Below are 21775 nucleotides of genomic sequence, written 5' to 3'. Positions count from 1 at the left end.
AAAAATTACATTTATATGTTACGTTTGCTGATTTGTGTGTGGGAGGTGGGATTAGTGCAGGCCACAGCTTGTGAATAGAGGTCAGGGAACAATTCGGGGCAGCCTGTTCACTCTTCCTCCCATGTGAATCCATGCAGTGCCGCGCTGCTAGTCTAGACTATGGTGAGGGTCTGCGGATTGAAAAGACGGCACAGCAATGGGTCATTCGTGCTAAGAGAATGCCATTTATTGGGAAGAACAGAGCTGCTCATATAGGGGAGGAACCAGCAATAGAACAGCACTGTGGAAAGTCCCCAAGAGGGAGCAAACCAAGGGCCAAATAATGAGACTCAAAACAAGGAAAATGAAGGCAACCAGTGGAGCACAATGTTTGAACTGCAGACAAAAACAAGTAATGTTTCAACTGCAGACGAAAACAAGTAATGGTCAGTCCCAGCACAGCTGCCGCTCCCCACAAGTCCAGGTAGCAGACTCAGGTCATCCAGCCCTCTCAGCACACACTTCTATCCACGGAGCTATCTCACTGTCCTCTGTGTAGTCTTGATTTGCATTTCCTTGCTGGCTAAAAATGTCATACTTCCTCCTTGTGTTACTCTCCCGTTTGTTTTTCTTCTGTTGGAAAGTAGTGGCTACATTCATTTGCCCATTGGTTAATTTGATTATCTGCTCATCTGCTCTTCTGTTGCTTAGCTTTAGGTCTTTACGAATTCTGGATATTAATGCACTGCCAAATGAATAGCTTGCATTTCCCCACACTCTGTAGATGGACTCTTCAGTTTATTGATTGCATCTGGTGCTGCGCATGAGTTTTGGAATGTGTTACAATCGCCTTTTGCAGTTCTTGACCTACTAGAGTCCTATTCTGAAACTTAACTGTCTACACCTGTATCTTGAAGTGTTTTTCTCTGGCAATTCCAAAGCTTCAAGTGTTACATTCAGGTATTTGGCCCAGTTTGGATTTATACGTAAATCTTATTTTATTCTTCGATGTGTGAATCCCCACCTTTCTCAGCGCTCTTTTCTCTGCCATATATTGTTGGCACTGTTGTCAGGAGTCGGAAGGTTGTAGCTGTGTGAGGTTATATCTTAAGCCTTCTATTTCACTTGGCTTATATGTGTTATTTTTTTGTACTAGAACTATGGCAGTTTTGTTACTTTGGTTCTATAGTTTAGTTTGAACATAAGTTTTGAGAAAAATTCTATCATTGCTGTTTTGACCAAGGATCCATTCAATATTTTTGGTCTATTATGCTTCTATATGAACATTAGGACATTTCCCCCCTCATCTTATGAAGAGCATCATTAGAATTTAATGTCCTTGGCTAGATTTATTTCTAGATTTCTTTTTTGACAGTACTGCAAATGAAGTTGTTTAATTAGTTTCTTTCTAAGAGTGTTAATTTTTAGAAGATAGTAAATCTCTTGAGTTTCAAATGTTATTTTATATCCTGTTACTTTGCTGAACATGTGTTAGATCTAGGCTTCTAATTGAGTCTTTTAAGTATGGAGTCATATTGTGTACAGGTGGTCATAATATGACTTGTTACTTTCATATTTGTATCATTTTATCTCTTTTTCTTGCCTTATTGCTCTGGCAAAGATTTGAAACACTGTGTTTAGCAAGACTGATGAGAGTGTACACAATGGTCTTGTTAAAATCTTTTTAAATTTTTGTAATATAGTGTTTATTATAGGTTTGCTATACATAAATTTCATTTTGTTTCCTTATTGTCATTATATTCCTAGTGTCTTTAGGGATTTTTAACACGAAGGAATATTAAACTTGGTCAACATTATTTTCTCCATCTATTGAACTGATTATATATTTTTCTCTTTGAACTTATTTATGTATTGTATTGCATTTGACTTGTGTATATTGAACCATCCTTGCAGCCCTGGAACCAAAGCAACTTGGTTATGGTGCATGATAATTTTAATATATTGTAAAGTTTAGTTTACAAAAATATTATTGAGAGTTTTTCATCTCTATCAAACTTAATCTAGGATTTTCTCTTTTTTTGGTGGTGCCTTGTCTGATTTTGGCATTAAAGTATCACTTGCTTTATAGAAGCTGGAAACATTATTTCCATTTACATCATAGATTTTTAATTTTTTCTTTTATTTTCTTCCTTCCTTCCTTCCTTCCTTCCTTCCTTCCTTTCTATCTTTCCTGAGACAGGGTTTCTCTGTGTAGCCTTGGTGGTTCTGGACTCACTTTGTGTACCAGGCTGGCCTCAAACTTACAGAAATCCATTTGACTCTGCCTCCCTGAGTGCTGGGATTACAGGTGTGTGCCACACCTGCCTTTATATAGATTTTTAAAGAAAGGATTCGTCTATTAGTTCTTCTTCAAAGGTTTGGGAGAACTCAGGAATCGTGGCGCATGCCTGTAATCTTCCACATCAGAGTTTGAGGCAGGAAGATTGTGAATTAGAAGGGCCAGCCTGGGCTACATAATAGCTTCAGGGCAGCCTAGACTGAACAGTGAGACCCTTCCTCCGAAACCATAAGTAAAATAAAATAAAAAAAAAATGTGACAGAATTCACTAGTGACTCTGTATAGCCCTGACTTTTTTAAATTGGAAGTTGTTGTTTTTTAGTCTTACCCTTGTGTATGTTCATGTGCGTAAGTGTATGTTTTGTGTATGATGTACCACATGCATGCGGGTGTCCATGGAGTCCAGAAGAGAACAGCAAGTCTCTTTGAACTAGAGTTACAAGTGGTTTGAAACACCCCATGTGGGTTCTCAGACCCAAACCTGGGTCCTTTGCAAGAGTGGCAAGTGCTATTAACCACTGAACCAGTTCTCTAGCCCAGACTTAAGTCTTTTGGTTTTTTTTAATCACCATCATTACTTCAATCTCATTGCTCATTAGTAGGCTGTTGACATTTTTAATATCCTTGGCTAAATTTTAGCAGGTTGTATGCATGCATAATTTATCTATTTTACTAAGCGTCTCTAACTGATTGGATTATAAATTTTCAAAATATTCCTTAATGATCCACTAGATTTCAGAGTTTCTGTTGTGATATCCCTTTTTTAATCTTTTGTTTTATTGTCTTGAGTCTTTTTTCCCATCTTACTGGTTAATTTGGCTAAAGGTTTGTCAATCTTCTGAATATTAAAAAAAAAAAAGAACAACCAACTCTTTGCTTCATTGATCCTCTGTATTGTTTTTTTCAGTATTTATTTCATTAATTTTAGCTTTGATCTCCACTACTTCTTTCATTCTACTGATCTATAGTTTCTCTCATTCTTTTGTCCCCCTCGTCCTGGAGGCCTTGTTTGTTTGTTTGTTTTTTATTTGACATTGTATTGTTTTTGTACTTTAAAAAAATTAGATTTGATTTTTTAGTGTATTCACTCACAGTCATGAGCTTTCCTTTTAAAACTCCTTTCCCTGCAGCCTACAGGTTTTGATAATTTGTTTTCTTTTCATTTGATTCTAGCTTGTTATTTTCCTTAATGCTTTGAATACTGTATATTCTTTCTCATTCATGTTCAAGATTTGTTTCCCGAAGCAATTGTGTTTGATTCCTTCCTATTTCTCAACTATTTATCTATCCTAGTAAGGTTTATTCTTTCCCAAGTTCTTGTGATTGGGCATAGCTTTTTTTTTTTTTTTTCCTCCTGTGCAGTATCCCTTTAAGTACTCTACAATGCTGACTAGGTGGTAACAGATAATTTCAAATTATTTCTCTTTCAATTAAAAAACAGTATTGCAGAGTATAGTAGACTTGGTTGGAAATGACTTTCTTTTAAGGTCTGAAACACATTATTCCACCTATTTTCCAGCAACTGGGGTTCGTGTTGAAAAGCAACATGGTACTCTCACTCAAAGCTGCACTATTATTCCTTTGTTATATATTATTATATTTAAGCTATAAGCTCTGTGGAATACTAATTTTCTGGTCATATCTTCTAGCAGTTCGACTGTCTCCATGTATTCCCCCAAATTTAGGCAATTTGAGAGACTCACCGAATAACTAGTTTTTTTATGCCTTTAGTTTGTATCTCTACACCCCCTTATGCTAAAAATTCCTAGTTTCTCTCTCAGTTATATCCTAGAGGCCTTGGAATTTGGAGCCATAGTTTTCGGTTGTTTTTTCCTTTATTTCTAGCTCAGTGCAGCCATCCATCAGCCTTGTCATCAGACTCTCTCTTCCATTTGATTTAGGCTCTTGGTGATGCCCCTCACTGAGTTTTATATTTGATTTACTGGGCTTTTCGCTTATAAGGTTCCCCCTACGATTTGTAAAAGAATCTCTCTTTGCCAAAATATCTTCTAAATCTTGTGTTGTGTTACTTGATTTGTAGAGTTGTTTATGTGCGTGTTTCTGAAATAATTTTTCGTTTAATTTTCTTTCCCCTCTTTGCCCGTCATTGGGTTGGGACCCTAGACCTATGAGCCCATGCATGCTAGGCAAGTTTTATGCTACTAAATTACTTCCTGGTGTCTGGAATCAATAATTAAAAATCCCTAGTCCTTTGAATTTTTCCTTGCTCAACATTTCGTCTCTGTCACTGTTTAAGATTCAGTTATTGAAGATTTATGGGCATTTGGAGGAGTCGTGCTGTCTTGTTTTTAATCATATCTCTCAGGTTTCTAGTTTCTGATTTGCTTGCTTCAGGGAGAATACCACCTCTAACTTCATATGAAGGTGTTCTTAATGTCCAGTCTTCTACTGGGGACTCACTCTGGGCCCTTGTACTAAATCCTTAACATCTGATTTGCAAGTAAAAAAAAAAATGAGAATCCAGGAAAATTTTACATGACCGACCCACAAATAATTCTGCCCTCCCATACTATTTGCTGAAACTCAACCGCAAGGGAGTCTGCGCAAGTAATAGATGCACTCTGGGAAATGGATTTGGGCCTGATGAACTCAAGCAGCATTAGTCAAACATTGCTTTGTATAAACTTTGTTAAAGCTTGGACGCACAATGTCCCTCACATCTCATGTGTTGAATACTTGGTCCCCAGTTGGTAGCACTGCTTTGGGAGGTTGTGGACTTTTAGTAGGTGGGGCCTACCAGGAAGAAGTGGGTCACTGGAGGAAAGGCCTTGAGGTTATAGCCCTGATCTGTACCCTGTCATCTCTCCACTTCTTGTTCAACAGAAATGAGAGAACAGGGAAGTCCGAGCGTCACCCACCGAGCCTCCTACTGCCAAGTCTTCCTTACAATAATGAGCCATGTGTCTTCCATCTTTGAGCCAAACAAATCCTTTTCTCCTAACATTGATCATTGTCTAGTATTTGGTCATAATGATGAGAAAATCAACTAAGTAAGAGCCAGTGGAATTTTAACTTTACAACTGTGATTTTAAGTGCTTCTTCTTGTACTTCAGCCTGTTGCTTTTGCACTGTATCTTCATTGTCTTGTCAGCTAATTTCTAATTCATCTTCTTATGTTTTTAAAATTATATTGTGAAATACTAGTGTGCCAATTGCTTTCCTGGTTTTCCTAAGTCACATGTACGCCATGTCTTTAATGAGATGGCTCACTGGATAAACACACTTGCCTTCAAGCCTCCCACCCTGAGTTTGATTCCCCAGAACCCATGGAGCAGAAAGAGAGAACTGAGTCCTGCAAGTGGTCCTCTGAGCTATGCGTGCACACACCATGGAGTAGGGATACCCCACACATACCTACCCAGAGGTGCACACTTACACTAAGTACATAAACAAACACATAAATGAGACCACGTAGAAGTGCTCCATTTGCTCTATAGTATTTTACAATTGTTTTACATGGGAATTATCTTGGTAAAATGCTTCCTATTTATTCATTCTCAATAGAAAATAAACATATATATATATATATTTCCTAATTTAACTTCAGTTGCTTGTATATAGCCCCCTGCCAATTTGCTTCACTAAACTGTGGTCCCTTCTCTCCTCCCATTTGGTACCTGGATCTCTTAGTAGAATGTCCCAAGAGGAGCCTTTAGCAGGCTTTGGTATATCTGGAATTCATCTTTGCATGTGCCACATGGCTGCTTGGACATTACAAACCAACTGCTCCAACAGACACGTATAGATTAACACTAAACTACAATAGTACATATTCCTTTTCTTTAGATTTATTTATATTGTGTGTGTGTGTGTGTGTGTGTGTGTGTGTGTGTTGCCTGTAGGTTTGTATGTGTCCCACATTGCATGTCTAGTGCACTCAGAAGCCTGAAGTCAGCATCCTATCCCCAGTAATTGTATTTACAGGTTGTTGTGAGCTTCCATGTAGGTGTTGGGAGCTGGACCCAGGTCCTCTGCAAGAGCAACCTCTGGTCATTTCTCCAGCCCAGTATACATACTTCTTAAGACTATTCAAACATGCAAAAAGTCTCGAGAAACTTGATATCATACAATGATTAAAACCACAATGAATAAAACCAGAAACTAAGAATAAAAACGAAGAGAGTCATAAATGTGTTGAAATTAAGCAATGCATTTTAAAATTAATAATGAGTCAAAACATAGTTTATAGCTATACAAAATTTATAGCCTTACAAATTTGTTGCTCTACATTTACACCTTAAGGAACAACAGAGGAAGACCAACATAAGTGCAAAGCTAGTGGGAAGAACAGCAGGTATTGGAGTAGAGAGACACAAAACGGGAGAAGGGAAAAACAGTGAAATCAATGAAGCCAAAGTTTCGTTTTTTTAAAGATCAGTGAGTCACTAGATAGCAAAAAGATAAAAAGAAAGACTCACGTTAGTAAAAACAAAGCAAAAAGTGACAAAATGTTACTTCTCTGATGCATAAAAATAATTATAAGAAGATACATTAACAGATTAGACAGCCTTAGTGATGCAGACACACATTTCTGGAAACACGTAAAGTCGCAAAACTGACTCAAAAAGAAATAAAAACTATGGCCAGGCCTTCAACAAAGAGTCCGAATTCTCTACAATGCCAGGTCGCTTCTTTGATTAATTTCTATAAATATGTAAAGAAAAATTGCAGCCGGGCATGGCAGTGCTCACCTGTAATCCCAGCACTCAGCGAAGCAGAGGCAGGCAGAGCTCTGTGAGTTCCAGGCCAGCCTGGTCTACAAAGGGGGGGGGGGGTGAAAACACAGGCATGTATTTATTTTCTTCAATGCAGATATAATTTTTCTTTTCTTTTCTTCTATTATGTTGACACACACCACTTATAAATCAAAGTAATACAAGACAGACCTAAATTAAGCATTTGTTTGTGATGTAACCTACGCAGAATAAAAAATGACCAACCCCCAGAAAGGCTGTGCTACATATCCACAGACCTGGGGAATTTGTATTAAGTAATTGCTTAAATCTAACTCAACTCCATGGGATATCTACAATTACTATCTTTCTGTACATATAGGAAAGAGAGACTAGGGTACTAACCCAGATTGCTTGAGACCCAGTGAATATTTTTACAAAAAGTTATTATTATTTTTTTTTTACAGAAACTGTCCAGAAAACACTTGGCCCTGAGGAAGAGAAATGAAGACTGGCACTGTGAAGGTGGAAAACAGGAAAACGAAGCATTCAGGAGATGATAGATAGATCTTTGGGACTTGTAAAAAGCTTTTTATAGGACGTATAAGAAAACACGAGATCAGAGTATGCCAAGAGCCCGGGCCTTCCCCCACAAGTACGTTACCACCTCTTCCTCTCCAAAATTTTGACAACACTTTCTGATATACAGCACTTTGAAAATACGTTTGCACTTGTATTCATTCATTTTGTCATTGACTCAACAAATATTTACTGATTGTCGAGACAGAGTCTCACTGCGCCTCCCTGATTGGCCTCAAACTCAAAATCCTGCCCCAGCCAGCTGTGCACCAACATGCCCGATGCTATAGCAAGTATCTATGGAGCATCAACTGTATGACGCGCTTGAGTCTGTGCAAAGATGATATGTCAGTGAAAAAAAAAAAAATCCCTGCCTTAGCAAAGCTTATCCAGAGCAGGGATGTGGTGAGGGTAGCAGTGGCAATAACAGGCCCCACAAGTGGGGGGTGTGCTCCCCAAGAGGAGGAAAATGCAACCCAAGGAAGAGAAACTGGGTCTTCCCGGAGCAGACATGGAGAGAACCGGCCACCTCCAATGTGGTGGTCATGGTCGTCCTGTTAAGGTTAGATTTGAACCAGGACTTGAAGGAGGCGGGAAATTCACTTTGCTTTGGTGTCAAGGAAACTCAACGACAAAGAAGAGCATTCTGGGAATTTAGGATCCGCATCAGAGGAGGCTTGAGTGACTGGGTAAGAGGGAGAGTGGGTTTAAGAGGAGCTTGAGAGCGACAAAGGAGGTAAAAGGTGCTGAGTTTTGTGGACTCAGAGTAGGGGCTTTGTTTTTACTCTAAGATAAGTAGAAATGAAGGATGCAATTGAGAGTGGCCTGGTTTACGTTCACACAGACATTCTGGGTGCTACCCTGACACTAGACAGAGTGGAGGGCCGAGGTAGGAAGAAGATTGCTAAGAGAGTACAGTTGTAACAGGCAGGAGACAATATTGGCTTGTACCGTAGGGGCAATGGCATTCAGACTTGACCATGTTTTGAAGGTGGAAACAGCAGGATTTTCATATCTATCTGTGTTGAGTTTTGAGAAATTCTAGAACTGGACACAGTGGTTCTTACCTTGGCTAAATAGTGCTGTGGTTGGGAAGCAGGGGAAATTTCCAAGTAGAACAGACACGAGGAATGTGTATTCAGTGAGCTTCAGTAGGTCGCCAGACAGTGGAGTCTGGATTGGCGGTCAGAGCAGAAACATACCAAATTAGAAACAGAAGTGTGGGCTAGATGGGTACACGGCATCTGCATAGGTGTGGCTACTAGTCATCTATTTAACTTAAAAGTGAGTATAGGATTTGTAGTATCCCGTTTATAATATCCAAAACTTTCTATATGCTGAGAAAATTTAACCTATAAATCATTTTCTAAATAAACAACTAATGAGTTCTAAATTTAGCAATCCTAGTGACATGTATCTTAAATTTCTATTTTATAGTGAGGGGCTGCATTTTCATGGTGCTCAATTCATATGTCGGCCCTGGAACACAGTGGTTCTCAGCCTTTGTAATGCTGTGACCCTTTAATAAGGCTCCTCATGCTGGGGAGACCCCCCTCTCAACCGTAAAATTTATGCTCATTACTACCTCATAACTGCAATTTTCCTACTGCTGTGAATTGTAATGTAAACATCTGTATTTTCCCAATGGTCTTTGGGGTGGGGGAGGGGTTGTGACCCACAAGTTGAGAAACACTGCTCTAACAAAATTTCGGAGTCTGACCATAGTTATGTAGAATAAAGTTGTTTTATAATTCAATAGAACTGGAGAGAGAGAGAGAGAGAGAGAGAGAGAGAGGAGAGAGGAGAGACAGAAACATGGACATACAGAGGAAAGACTGCATGAAGACATGTGACAGACAATCTGGTAGAATAGTTTTATCTACATTTCATTTTGACCCTCTGGCCTTCCCAAGCTGCAAAGAAATGTGGCTTTTTTTTTTACTTGAAGAACAAATACATTTTGTTTTTCAGTCTGCGGTTCTTTGTATTGACAGCCCTACCAAACTAATATCTCAGATATAGAAAGAAGCTGGAATTGACTGTAATTATGCATTTCACTTTTGCACTTTATGACATTTTTTCTTGTGTTTTCTCAGTATTTTGAGGGCCTCAAAACCCCCTGAGTCTGAATCTGGAAGGGCATCAATAGTGGATATGTGTAGCGAGCAGCCAGCGGAAGGCTCGGAAGTATAGGCTTTCTTGCTGGATGATGGAGCATCCTGTCTCTCAAAGGGTATCTTTAGTGGCAATACCTTTGTGCTTTCTGATTCTGCCCTTTCTTTTTCTTCCCGTCTGGATATCTCATTACAAAGCGGGTTGTGGGAAATGTTACTTTTTAGCTCTCCTCTCAAAAGCAGGCTTTATCAACACATGTATCCTGCTGGTGGTGGCTAGGGAAGTTATTGTCCCTTAATGGAGTGGGAACCACTGTGTAAGTGCACTCTGCAAATTGGCTATTGGATAGTGTTCTGCTGGTTGGTATGAGATTTAATCTAATGCAGGGAGGGGTCTGCCAGATGGGTGTGGCAAGTTCCAGCTTGCGAGTTACTCACAGGTAAGCAGGTGTTATCACCTGGTGATGCATCAAACATTATATTATCATTTGATCAATGTTGTGGTTAGTGAAAGAAGCTATATACAGCTGAGATACAGGCCCCAAACAGCCATGTAAACATCCAAGGACACGGAAAACTGGGACACAACTGCTGGTGACAGCAGTGAGTCTTTAAAGACAAACCACTTCATTCATAGCCAGAGATGAGACTAAGTGGAAGCTGGGAGTATCATGACCAGTAGGCAGCTCAGTTCTTTGTGGGAACAAGTGATATCTGCCTTGCGACCTCCAAAGCTCCTCCAGGGGCCTGGAACCATGAGCCTTCAACTCATGTTTGCTGAATAAATAGATCTGGGATTTTCCCCTCTTACCATTTTTATAGGATCCAGACTTACCTAGGAGACAAACCTTTGAGACATCTGTGGGGTAACTTTCCAGATTAGATTAACTGAGATGAAATGCCACACTGAATGTGGGCAGCACCATTCCCTATTCTGGACACACTGAATGTGGACATCACCATCCCCTAGGCTGGACACACTGAATGTGGACATCACCATCCCCTAGGCTGGACACATGAATGTGGGCATCACCATCCCCTAGGCTGGACACCCTGAATGTGGACATCACCATCCCCTAGGCTGGACACACTGAATGTGGGGCATCACCATTCCCTAGGCTGGACACACTGAATGTGGCCAGCACCGTTCCCTAGGCTGGACACCCTGAATGTGGGCATCACCGTTCCCTAGGCTGGACACCCTGAATGTGGGCAGCACCATTCCCTAGGCTGGAGTCCTTGGCTGAATGAAAAGGAGAAAATGAAGGGAACACCAGCATTTATCATTCTCTGCTTTCTGACTATGGACGTGGTAGGATCTGCTGCCGGGCCTTCCCCACTGTGAAGGGCTATATGCCTAAATAAAGCTTCTTTCCCTTAAGTTGCTTCGTGTCAAGCTTCTGGTCACAGCAGTGAGAAAGGAGACTGAGACAAGCAGGTTTTGTAAAGAGGCATTGGGGAAGAGCTAAGAGCACAAGGACCACCGTAGTCTAACAAAGAGTAGAGTGTCTGTTCTGAGATGGTCCCCACACAAAGGTTTGGGCATATCCTGGGGTTCTTACATTGGGTTTGGCTCTGCTGTGATCCCTGGTCCCAACGGTCACTTGCATATATGTGAAAGTTTCTGCCCAAGTCTAGACCCTTTTGTTTTCAAAGTCTCTTTAGAAGTGTGACGAGAGGTTGGGTTCAAACACTGCTCTCCGGTGGAAGCAGGTGGGAAACAAAACGGATGTATGAACATTAAAACAGAACTATTTTTAAAGTTGTGTTTTTATTTTTAATCGGGAAATGCTAATATACAAATTCATGGCTGGGGTGTGATGCACAAATGTGTTAGTGCTTGCACATGCTGTGTCATGATCCAGTCAGGGTAGTGGCTGGCCCACCATCTGAGGCATTGCCTTATTGTTTCTTGGTGACAAAACATTTCTATCTTCTATACATTTTGCAAATAACACCATGTTATTGTTGACGAGAAGCCAGGGATGTAGCTTGGCATGACAAAGCCCTGGATTTGATCCCCAGCAGTGCAGAGAGAGAGACAGAGACAGAGAAGAGAGAGAGACAGAGAGAGAAAGACAGAGAGACAGAGACAGAGCCACAGAGAGACAGAGAGACAGATTTTGTACTAACTAACTTGACTGATTCATCACGCAGCAATAGACCACTGTGTCGTATTTCCTCCATTCGGCTTTAACCTATGCTAAAACATTGCTATCTATATACACTATGCCAGTCTCCTCCAGCTGCCAAAGCCCCAGTACAAGTAAACTCACTCGTGCAGGTTCTTTTTTTTTTTTTTTTAATTTTTTAAAAAATTAATTTATTCTTGTTACATCTCAATGGTTATCCCATCCCTTGTATCCTCCCATTCTTCCCTCCCTCCCATTTTCCCATTATTCCCCTCCCCTATGACTGTTCCTGAGGGGGATTACCTCCCCCTGTATGTGCTCATAGGGCAGGTTCTTGAGTCCCAACTCTTACTTAGGTCTTTTTTTTTTTTTTTTTTTTTTTTGTCCGAGACAGGGTTTCTCTGTGTAGCCTTGGCTGTCCTGGAACTCACTCTGTAGACCAGGCTGGCCTCGAACTCATGGCACTCCGCCTGCCTCTGCCTCCCAAGTGCTGGGATTAAAGGCGTGCGCCACCAGGCACACCTAGCCATCAAAGTGAAGGCCAAAGGAATCAAACAAAGTCCCTTTCGATGTTCTAATTGAGGGTCACCCTCCAAATTTCAAGACCAAATTTGAGAGATAAACCTCCTCCAGATGACAGATTTCCCTTCAGCTTCCTCAGCTGAACCCTGCATGCTTTTACACATAGAGGGCCTCTGCCACCAGGCAAGAGATATGTTCCTTAAACCCTGTGAAGACAGGACGAGATAAGTGATATCATTTACACACATGACGGTGACCCCCTACAATCCCAGGTATGACCTACAGACACCAAAACAAATGTGGACATTCAGAGTCAGGGAAACCCGAAAACCTCAGAGAAACCTTTGGCTACCCAAGAAACTGTGGCCTCCAGCTCTACAGGCCTGCCTTGGACATTGCTCAGCATTTGCGATAGCCGAGCTGGCAATCTGAGGACAACAACTGTGAGGCTGGGTCTTTCAAGTTATCCCAGGTAGCAACTTCATTTTAATGATTTTTTTCCCTTCCATGGGCAAGCAGCCAGCCCGGCTGCGAGCACCCCCACCTGTGTGCCCACGTGTCCGGAGTCGGGTTTCTCCTCCTCTGCCGTCAAAGGAAGCGCCCTCTCCAGAGAGCCAGCCCATCCTGTTCTTTCTTTCTCTGTTGGGAGTTGGTGTTTAAAACTCTCTGAAACAAGGCTGTCTCCCCTTGCGCCCTTCTCTCTCCATCTATTTGTTGGTTTCTCTAGGCCTTTGTGGCACTGTCAGTAGCTGACAGATGCCAAGTGGCTTCAACCTTTCCTCTCCCCGCGCTAACCTCGCCTTCGACACCACACCCATGCTCACCATTTGTGCAAACACGAACTACAGAGCTGAAATCTCCACTCTGTGATGGAATGCCTGTGGTTTTCTTTAACAAGCGTTTGTCTGATTCTGGTCTTGTTTAGGTCTGTCGTTAGGCACGCACGCAATATCCTCGTATTGATCTTCCTTTCAGCGCCTCCGCTTTGCTTCACGTCAGTCACGCCCTGCTCAAAATCATTGACGCGACTCATGGTCCGGATACAAGGATTTCCAATAGACATGGGCAGTCTCTTTGAAATGGCTTGGGGACGTTCAGTTGGGTGAGTGGGAGGAAATTTCTTCGTTTGATTAGCGAGCCTCTCTTGTGCTTTTTTCCCCCCTCAAATAAGGATGAACAGACGATCCTTGAAGCGTCTTGAAATTTCGCGTACGTTTTGGGATTGATCTTAGTTTCCTCCTCATCTTGAATTTTATTCTCTCACCATTTCCCGACTCAGTTTTATTTTGTTGGGGGAGGGGCTTGGAACCGGCAGCAGGAGCATCCAACTGACTGAGCAGACCCTGTGAGGGAGGGGCACATTCCTCACTCCTCATCAAAACATATGGCTAGAAGGGGGGTGTGGAATGTAAAGTTTTGCCCTCCTCCCTTATAGACATAGAAGCTCTGTGGCTCAGCAGTTTAAGCTCTCAGCACCCACATGGTGGCTCACAGCTGTGTGTAATTCCAGTTCCGGGAGATCAGATGGTCTCTTCTGGCCTCTGAGGGCACGGCTCGAATGTGGGTGACAGCGGGCATACACGCGGGCAAAAACACTCATACAAATAATAGTTTTAAAAAAAGAAACATGTCTTCATTTCCACAACAGCTCTATTACTGCAAACTTTTAAATAATCATACACGTCTTTGAATCTTTGCTACTTCGATTTTACATAAAGCCATCATCCTCGGCTGTCTCCTTATTTTCTAAGGAGACAACCACGAACTTGGTCCCTTTATGGGGTCTTTGCTGCCGAAGACATTTTTCTCTCCTCGATTATGACCATTCCTCTGTGAGTTCTGACAATAATTTCTAAATTAGCTCTTGTGTTTCATGATCTTGGGCATTTAATCGTGTCACAGATTCCTCGCATTTCCAGTCCAGGTGTCAGGTTAAAAAGACAGTTTGACACCCTCATTGTGTGGGTCGTTTTTCAGCATTCTCTACACCAGGAGCAAGGTAATTAATCTTGCTCTTTTACCACGGGGCCAAAGCAGTGACTCTGCCTATGGCACTTCACATATAGAGAGGGAGGTTTGCATCCTCCCGGAGGTGTACCTGTCCTGGTGCCTCCCATAAAGGACAGGATGGTTGGGAAGTCAAGGAAGCTGATTCACCGAGAAGCAACTTTGAGAAGCTAAGTCCAGCCGCCTGAGATGCTCAGTTCACATAGTCTTTGAAAAGTGAGCGGAAACCATGACTTCAAATTGAAGTACTACAAAGAAAATCAGAAGCACGAAATGTTTGAACAGCAGTTTTGGGCAGGAGAGTCAGCTTTTGTTCTTGCTGTTTATCCTTCTAGAAACTGCTTCCTAGGGCTTCAGGCTGGTCCAAAGCTAAGAGAAGTTTTGAGGTGAAGAGAACAAATAAAAGAAAAGGTTCTAGAGATGTTTTGAGGTGAGCATTGTGTAGCGTTTCCCGAATAAACCTTTCCAGGGAGCAGAATGCTCATGCCTTTTCCTGGGGACTTCATTCAAGGTGTGTGTGTGTGTGTGTGTGTGTGTGTGTGTGTGTGTGTGTGTGTGTGTGTGTTTGAGAGAGAGAGAGAGAGAGAGAGAGAGAGAGAGAGAGAGATATCACTTGTCTGAGACCACATGTGCATGTATGTGGAAACATACAGTTCACCTCTTCCATTACTCTCTACTTTGTTGACCTCTTTTGGGACAAGGAGTTCACTAATCTATCCAGATTGCTTGTCCTGGGGCACACTCTGTCTCTGCCGCCTGTGTGACAGGATTTCACATGGCCATCATGACTTGCCTGGGTTTTATGTGTGTGGAGGGGGTCCAAACTCCTGCCTCCACACTTCCACAGCAAGGGCTCTTCCCACTGGGCCACCTCCTGAGCCTTAGGAAGTGAGTTGAATTTAAATAAGTCAATAGACTGGTGAACAAGGGATTCTGAGCACAGAGAAGTAACTTTTTAGGAGAGGTTGCCTTCCAGAAAAGGAGTGGCACCGTTCATCCCTCCTGCAGCCAACACCTCTCTCTTCTGTGTGTCTCTGTATGGGTTGCATCCCTCAGGCCTACCCTTTCTGACTGAGTTTGAGACTGTGTGTTCACCAAGTCACACTCTTGAAGGTGTTCAGTGAGCTCCTTCTTGTCTGACAAGCTTTGGCCTACAGCCTTTCTTCAGTCAAGACCCCAGACAAGGTTCCATGTTTATTAAATCATGCCCCAGCCCCTACCTTCCTGAGATTTCCCATCTCGGCTTTAATCATATCAGATACATTTTCAAATTCATCTTCTTAAATGACTGATTACATGGTATACTCATACACTTAAAAAAAAAAAATCAAGTGGTGAATTGTAAGAAGAAACAGAGCCCAGGGGTGACTGTTAGAACAGAAAATAGTTTGCATAAGTGCAATTGTTTGTTTCAGGAGATAATGCAATTGTTATAATTTTGTGTTACAAAAATTTCCTACTTCACATATCTTACTATGCACTTGGGTCAGAATTTGAAATAGATTGTTAGCTTTCCCATCCACTGCATTTAGTGTTGTGCATTATGAGCTAAGAGAAGTCAATAACCAATTAAACATTTTTTTAATGTATTATAGTTATTCAGATGACATCCCTATTGTTATCCCCTTACGCTTATCTTCCCATTCCTGACCTCCTTCCTTCTTCTGCCCTATTCCCCTCCCATAGACCTCTGATGGGGGGAGGGTTGGCTCTCCCCCACTGTCTGACCTCAGCCTATCAGCCTATCTTCTCACCTGAATCCGTGGTCTCACACTGAGGAAGAAAGGACATGTTGGAAATTTCAAGTGTTCATTAGGCCCCACACTTGGAAAGACACATTATTAGACATCATCTTACCTGCTACCATCAGGAAGAGGCAGCTGACTGCACTCTGAGAATGACGGTGCATCCCTCATACTGATGATGTTACTATGGATTGATGGGTGTCCCTCAGTGGTCCATGGGTTAAAAGTTCTATTCTGAGGGTGGTGCTGTTGGGAGGATGATGGAACTTAAGGGAAGTTCTCAGGTTTGTGGAAGCAGGTTCCCTTGAGTTACAGCTGACTAGCCTTCTGTCCTCCCTGTCAGTTCCTGGCTCAGGGTGTAAGCTGTTCGCTCTACCACAAGTTCCAGTCCCGCTATACAGCCAGATACACAAAGTGATAGAGCCATTATCTCTCGAACAAGAAACTGTAGACTCATGGGCCAAGTAAGCCTTCTCTGTGTGTACGTTAATTGCCTCACATATTTCATTACAATTGCAGGAAGTAGACTAACTCACATCCTTTGGTGTGCTCCACCCAAGTGATGTCTTCTAAAGTGTCATCTGGAGCGAAGTAGAGGCAGCACACAGAGCCTATAGACAGTGGGGTCCTTGGAAGGCCATAGAGGCAGGAAAGAGAATGGCCATGGAGTGCCATGCCCCTGGTGCAGTGATTGGTTGGTGAGTTCTACCCAAAGCACCAATGATGCCATCTCTAAACAGTTGTCCCCTGGCCTCTCTGCCAGGGCTCACTGAAGCCACACTCTGCTGCTACTGCCTGTGATGGCTGTTATTCTTCTTCTCCTGCCCCAAATTTCTAAGATGCGGGTGATGGTGTCAGAGAGCATATCCCTCAGCTCATATAGGGGCACCTCAGGCTCTTGTTGTGAGGCACCCCTGCCTCCAGACACAGGAACATTTGGATTTAACTTTCTTGCTAACTGTGAGGTTGGTTTGCTGAAGGAAGTTTCTCTTCTCATCCATGTGAGCTGTAGATGGCTACGGGGTAAGGCCATGTCTGCTCATATCTGTCCCAAATCATCACAGTACCCGCATAGGTGAGATTAGTGACATTTCACAGGCAAGGAACAAAACACAACCCAGTGACGTGCCCAGAGTTACACAGGGATAAGGGGCTGACTCAGCTTCTGTGTCCTCAGCTGGTGAATTCCAAATCACCATGCTGTGCTATCCATGGCTATTTTTAAAATCACCTATGTTTGTCATATTGTTGATGTAGGAGATTACTACAGTGACCTGTGGATTGAGGCTGTCAAACAGAAGTGAAACATGGCATGCTTTTAATGGGGTGTCATTCTTCATACACAGATGAAGTTTCCTTCCACCACAAAGTACAACATTCCAGCTTTTGCTAAAAATAATTGTTGGAGATTTGTGCTTATTCATTTATATTCTTAAAAAAACCCCTCTCCTTGCACACACACACACACACACACACACACACACACACACACACACACACACACGCCTGCTCTTCAAGGGTGGCTTTGTCCAATAATGTTGTAGATTAGTGGTTTAAGAGATTTAGAGAAACTTAAATTAAAAAAAAGTGTTTTTCTATACACCCAGTTGAAGATTGCATTTTCTGTTGTAAATCAAATCTATCAGCTTTTGGGTCAGAGAATGGCTTTATAAACACAGACAGAGAGACTCACCAGAGACTTGCCCAGAGCAATGCTGCGTGTTTGTGGTAATGAATTAGTGTTGGTAATTACCCACAGAAAACCTTCATGACCAATTCCTGTGGTGTGTTGCTTCTCAAGTGAGATGGGAGACACAGATCTAGAATCTTTATAATTTTCAGAGGAGAAGCTGATGGCTCATACCTTTAATCCCAGCACTTGGGAGACAGAGGCAGGCAGATCACTGAGTTTGAGGCCAGACTGGTCTACAAAGTGAGTCCAAGACAGCCAAGGCTACACAGAGAGACCCTGTCTTGAAAAACCAGACACGTTTTTTTTTTTTCAGGGGAGAACTATTCATCTTACAATTGATGGGGAAGAAAAAAATGTTTTCCTTTCCTTCCTCTCTCATATCTTAGTATAAATATAAGATATCTTCACTATACACAAATTTTAAAAATATAGAAAATCCCAAACTTGGGTAGAAAAAAGGATAGTTAATTCTCCGTCCCTTTATTTTTTTAATCACAAGACTGTATAAGACTTTTCCAAACAGCAGTCTGGCCAACGCTAAGCCTTGCCTTTCCCAATCCTCCTCTTTGTTGAGGGAACTGACATCTTGCCATCAGTGCCAACAGCTGAGAGGCGCCAACACTGGGAGGGGCTCATTTCTTTCCTTGCCGGGGTCTCACGGTTTCCAGTTTCACCTTTCCACTCCAAAAATCTGGATTTCTAATCGTGGTGTCCTATGTAACTAATGTAGTGAAAATCCTGGCACCCCATGTAATTAATGTACTGAAAATTTAATGTTCATCTTTTCACTCTCCTTTGCAGATCTTCTTACCAAGTGCCAAGACTCTGACCACATCTGTTGACTGGTCTCCCTGGCTCTCGTTCCTTCTCCTAATCCACCGTTCATGCTGGTACTAGTTTAATTTTTCAACACAGTTCTCTTAACATTGCTGCTAATCTGCTGATATGGCTCTGATGTCTATAGGGTCACAGGCTAACACTTGGACCTAGAAAACAAAAGCATTGTCACCTTGTCTTAATTGACCTTCCCCACTGTAATTCACTGTGTGTATATTTCCCACTTCCTTTACTGTTTGGTCCAGGGCAGCAAAGTTCTGGCTAAAGAAATTGTGGAGAAGTAAAGTTTGTCATTTTGAGGCCTGGTCCTGAAGTCCTTAGTGGCTCTCTGGCTTTATATGTTTCTCTGTGTCTTGAGGGCATCTGGGATATAGAGTTTCAGAGAGACACGTTTCAAAGTGATAGAGTCTTTATAAGCTGGGGTACCTGAGTAACCGTGTGGGGTAGAGCTACTTATGAACAATACATACATATAAATGCATAAATATATTATACGTATATATTTATATGTACCCATGTATATATACGTATGTATGCACATATCTATGTTAAAATTTTAGGTTAATTTGTTGTTCTAACAGATTAACCCTGTCCTGGTAAACACTCATGAGAATGCATCCCAAGTTCTCCAGAATTTAACTGGAGGCCTAAATTCCCAAGTTCTAAAACTTCACCATTTAAGGGAAAAGTGAAAACTGAGGGCTTGACAGAAATGACCACATTTCATTTTAGCTAGAAAAGGCATTTAAAAACCTTGTCATCTACTGTTGGAGCCCTGTCATAAAATAAAGGAGGTATGGTGCCGCACGCCTTCTCCCAGAAGGGGGGACATACACTGTCCAAATCAAGGGTAAATCTTAAAATGGAACCCATTTAATTTCATAACAAGTTGAGAACCTCATTTGTTTTTATTTTTCTTCCTCACTGTAATATTTCTTGGTAAACACACTGTCACAAAAGCATATGGACACAAGGATCAGAATATATAAAGTACAAATGACTCCTAGATTGAAAAGTAAGAAGGCTGGGCCTTCCCACTGACATGAAACCTACCCTGGAAAGCCACTTTATTGTCTGCTAACCTTTGAAATCTCTGGTTGCTTGTTTGGGATTTGTTTGTTCCCATCTCAACTTTGTACTTAGGAGGAATGCTGGAGAGGGAATTCTGAGCTACAGACTGTTGGTTGAGACGCCCTGTTGGTTAGTTTTTTGTCAATTTGACACAAGCCAGGGTCATCTGGGAAGAGGAAACCTCAATACAGAAAATGCCCTGTCATGTTGACAGCTAGACGAGATAGTGGGACATTTTCTTGATTAACAATTGAAGTGGGAGGGCCCAGTCCACTGTGGGCAGTGCCTTCCATAGGCATGTAGTCCTGGGCTGTATTTAAAAAGCCGGGTGAGTTAGACATGAGGAGGAAACCTGTAACTGACATTCAGTTTCTGCCTTGAGTTTCTTGCTTGGGTTTCCCTTCATGATGGCTATAACTTTGAGAAGGAATAAACCCATTGCTTCCCAAGTTGCTTTGGGATGCGGCGTTTATCACAGAAAGAGAACTTGGACAGAAGTCTTGCTTGCTCTTAAACTTCTGCCCCAGATGGTTTATCACAGTTCGAGAAGAGAGGAGGAACTTGAGAAGAACAGGCCTTGGTACTGGTGCCTCACCTTAGGCTGGCCCTTTATGTGGTGGGGGTGACTCTCTGTGTAGCAAAGAAGACCTCAGAGTTGTGCCTTCAAGTTTGTCCAGTATTACAGCATGAACTCCTTTGGGCATTAGTCTCTTTGTTGTCGTTGCTAAGTTTTAGTTTGGAAGATGTGTCAAAAGATGAGAGTGGTAGCAACGTCTTCTACTATTATTATACCTGGACCTGACTTTTCATGCCTTTGTGTGTTTTATTAAATCAGGGGCTCCAATACTCAGTTCACGATGTCTAAAACTGTCATGTCTTGGGACTGGAGAGATGACTTGGTGGTTTTGAGAGCGGGATGCTCTTCTGGATGGCCTGGGTTGATCTCACAGCACCTACATAGTGCCTACAACTGTCTGTAACTCTAGTTTCTGAGTGGATCCAATACTCTCATTTGGCTTCCTGGGGCACCAGGTGTTCAGGAAACCTATGCAGACAAAATACTCAAACACACTAACTTAAACTAGAACCTATTAGGGACCAGAGGTAGGACTCAGCAGTCAAGAGTGCTTATTGGTCTCCCAGAAAACCTGAGTTCATTTTCTAGTACTCAGGTGGGTGGCTGAAAAATACCTAAAACTCCAGCTCTGAGGGATGCTGACCCCTCTTTTGGCTTTCATATTCCTGTGCACATATCCACCTACATGCACATAATTTTAAAAGTAAAATAAATATTGATCATGGCAACACTCATGAACGGGAGCATTTAATGAAGGGCTGGTTACAGTTTTAGAACCTTAGTGCATCACCACTATGGTGGAGGGCATGGCAGCGGGCATAGGGCTACATTTAAACAAGTTCATTTTGAATAACATGGACTCCTTTTATTCCGAAATTATGAAGCAACTGTACAGTGTGTTGCTGTCCCTGCTCTAGATAGTTTGAGGAAGTGGCTCTAGGCATCCCCATTCCACCAGGAATGCCCACAACATACCAAGGTTCAGGGATTTTTTCTAGAGATTACATGTAAGACCCTGATGGCCATAGCTAACATTTGTTGGTACAGGAAGAGCTAAGACTTAGGACTAGAGAAAGTACAGTAGAAAAAACTGCAAACCTCCTGCCCTATGGCTTGCTTGGAAATTGCCAGGAGAGTTTTGAGACTGAGCTGTTCGAGGAAGGAGCCCATCCTAGAGACAGACTGAGGAAGTGGTCTGTTTGGACTTCTGGTCTCATCTCCTTGGGTACCATCAGTGTTCCTGTAGCTCTAAACAGCTTTGATTTCCAGGACCGGCCAAATGGACCCCCTCAATTTTCTCCAAATTGTCATATTTATTTATATTCCTATCATATCTACAGATGTATGTGCATTGCCTGGGCTTCCTTCTCTGTGTTTCTTCAGCTGTGGTCTCATAATTTATTCTGCCAGGCTCAGCATGTCCTTGACATACCAAGCCATTAACTTGAAATCAGAAAAGTCCTGTGAGGTCTCTAAATTCTTTCCTATGATTATCAGACCCTACACTAGCTGAGAATAAAATCGCT

This window comes from Acomys russatus, chromosome 27 (genome assembly GCF_903995435.1).
Source record: "Acomys russatus chromosome 27, mAcoRus1.1, whole genome shotgun sequence".
Lineage (NCBI taxonomy): Eukaryota > Metazoa > Chordata > Mammalia > Rodentia > Muridae > Acomys > Acomys russatus.
The sequence above is the reverse complement of the archived record's forward strand: the minus strand, read 5'-3'. Positions refer to the sequence as shown.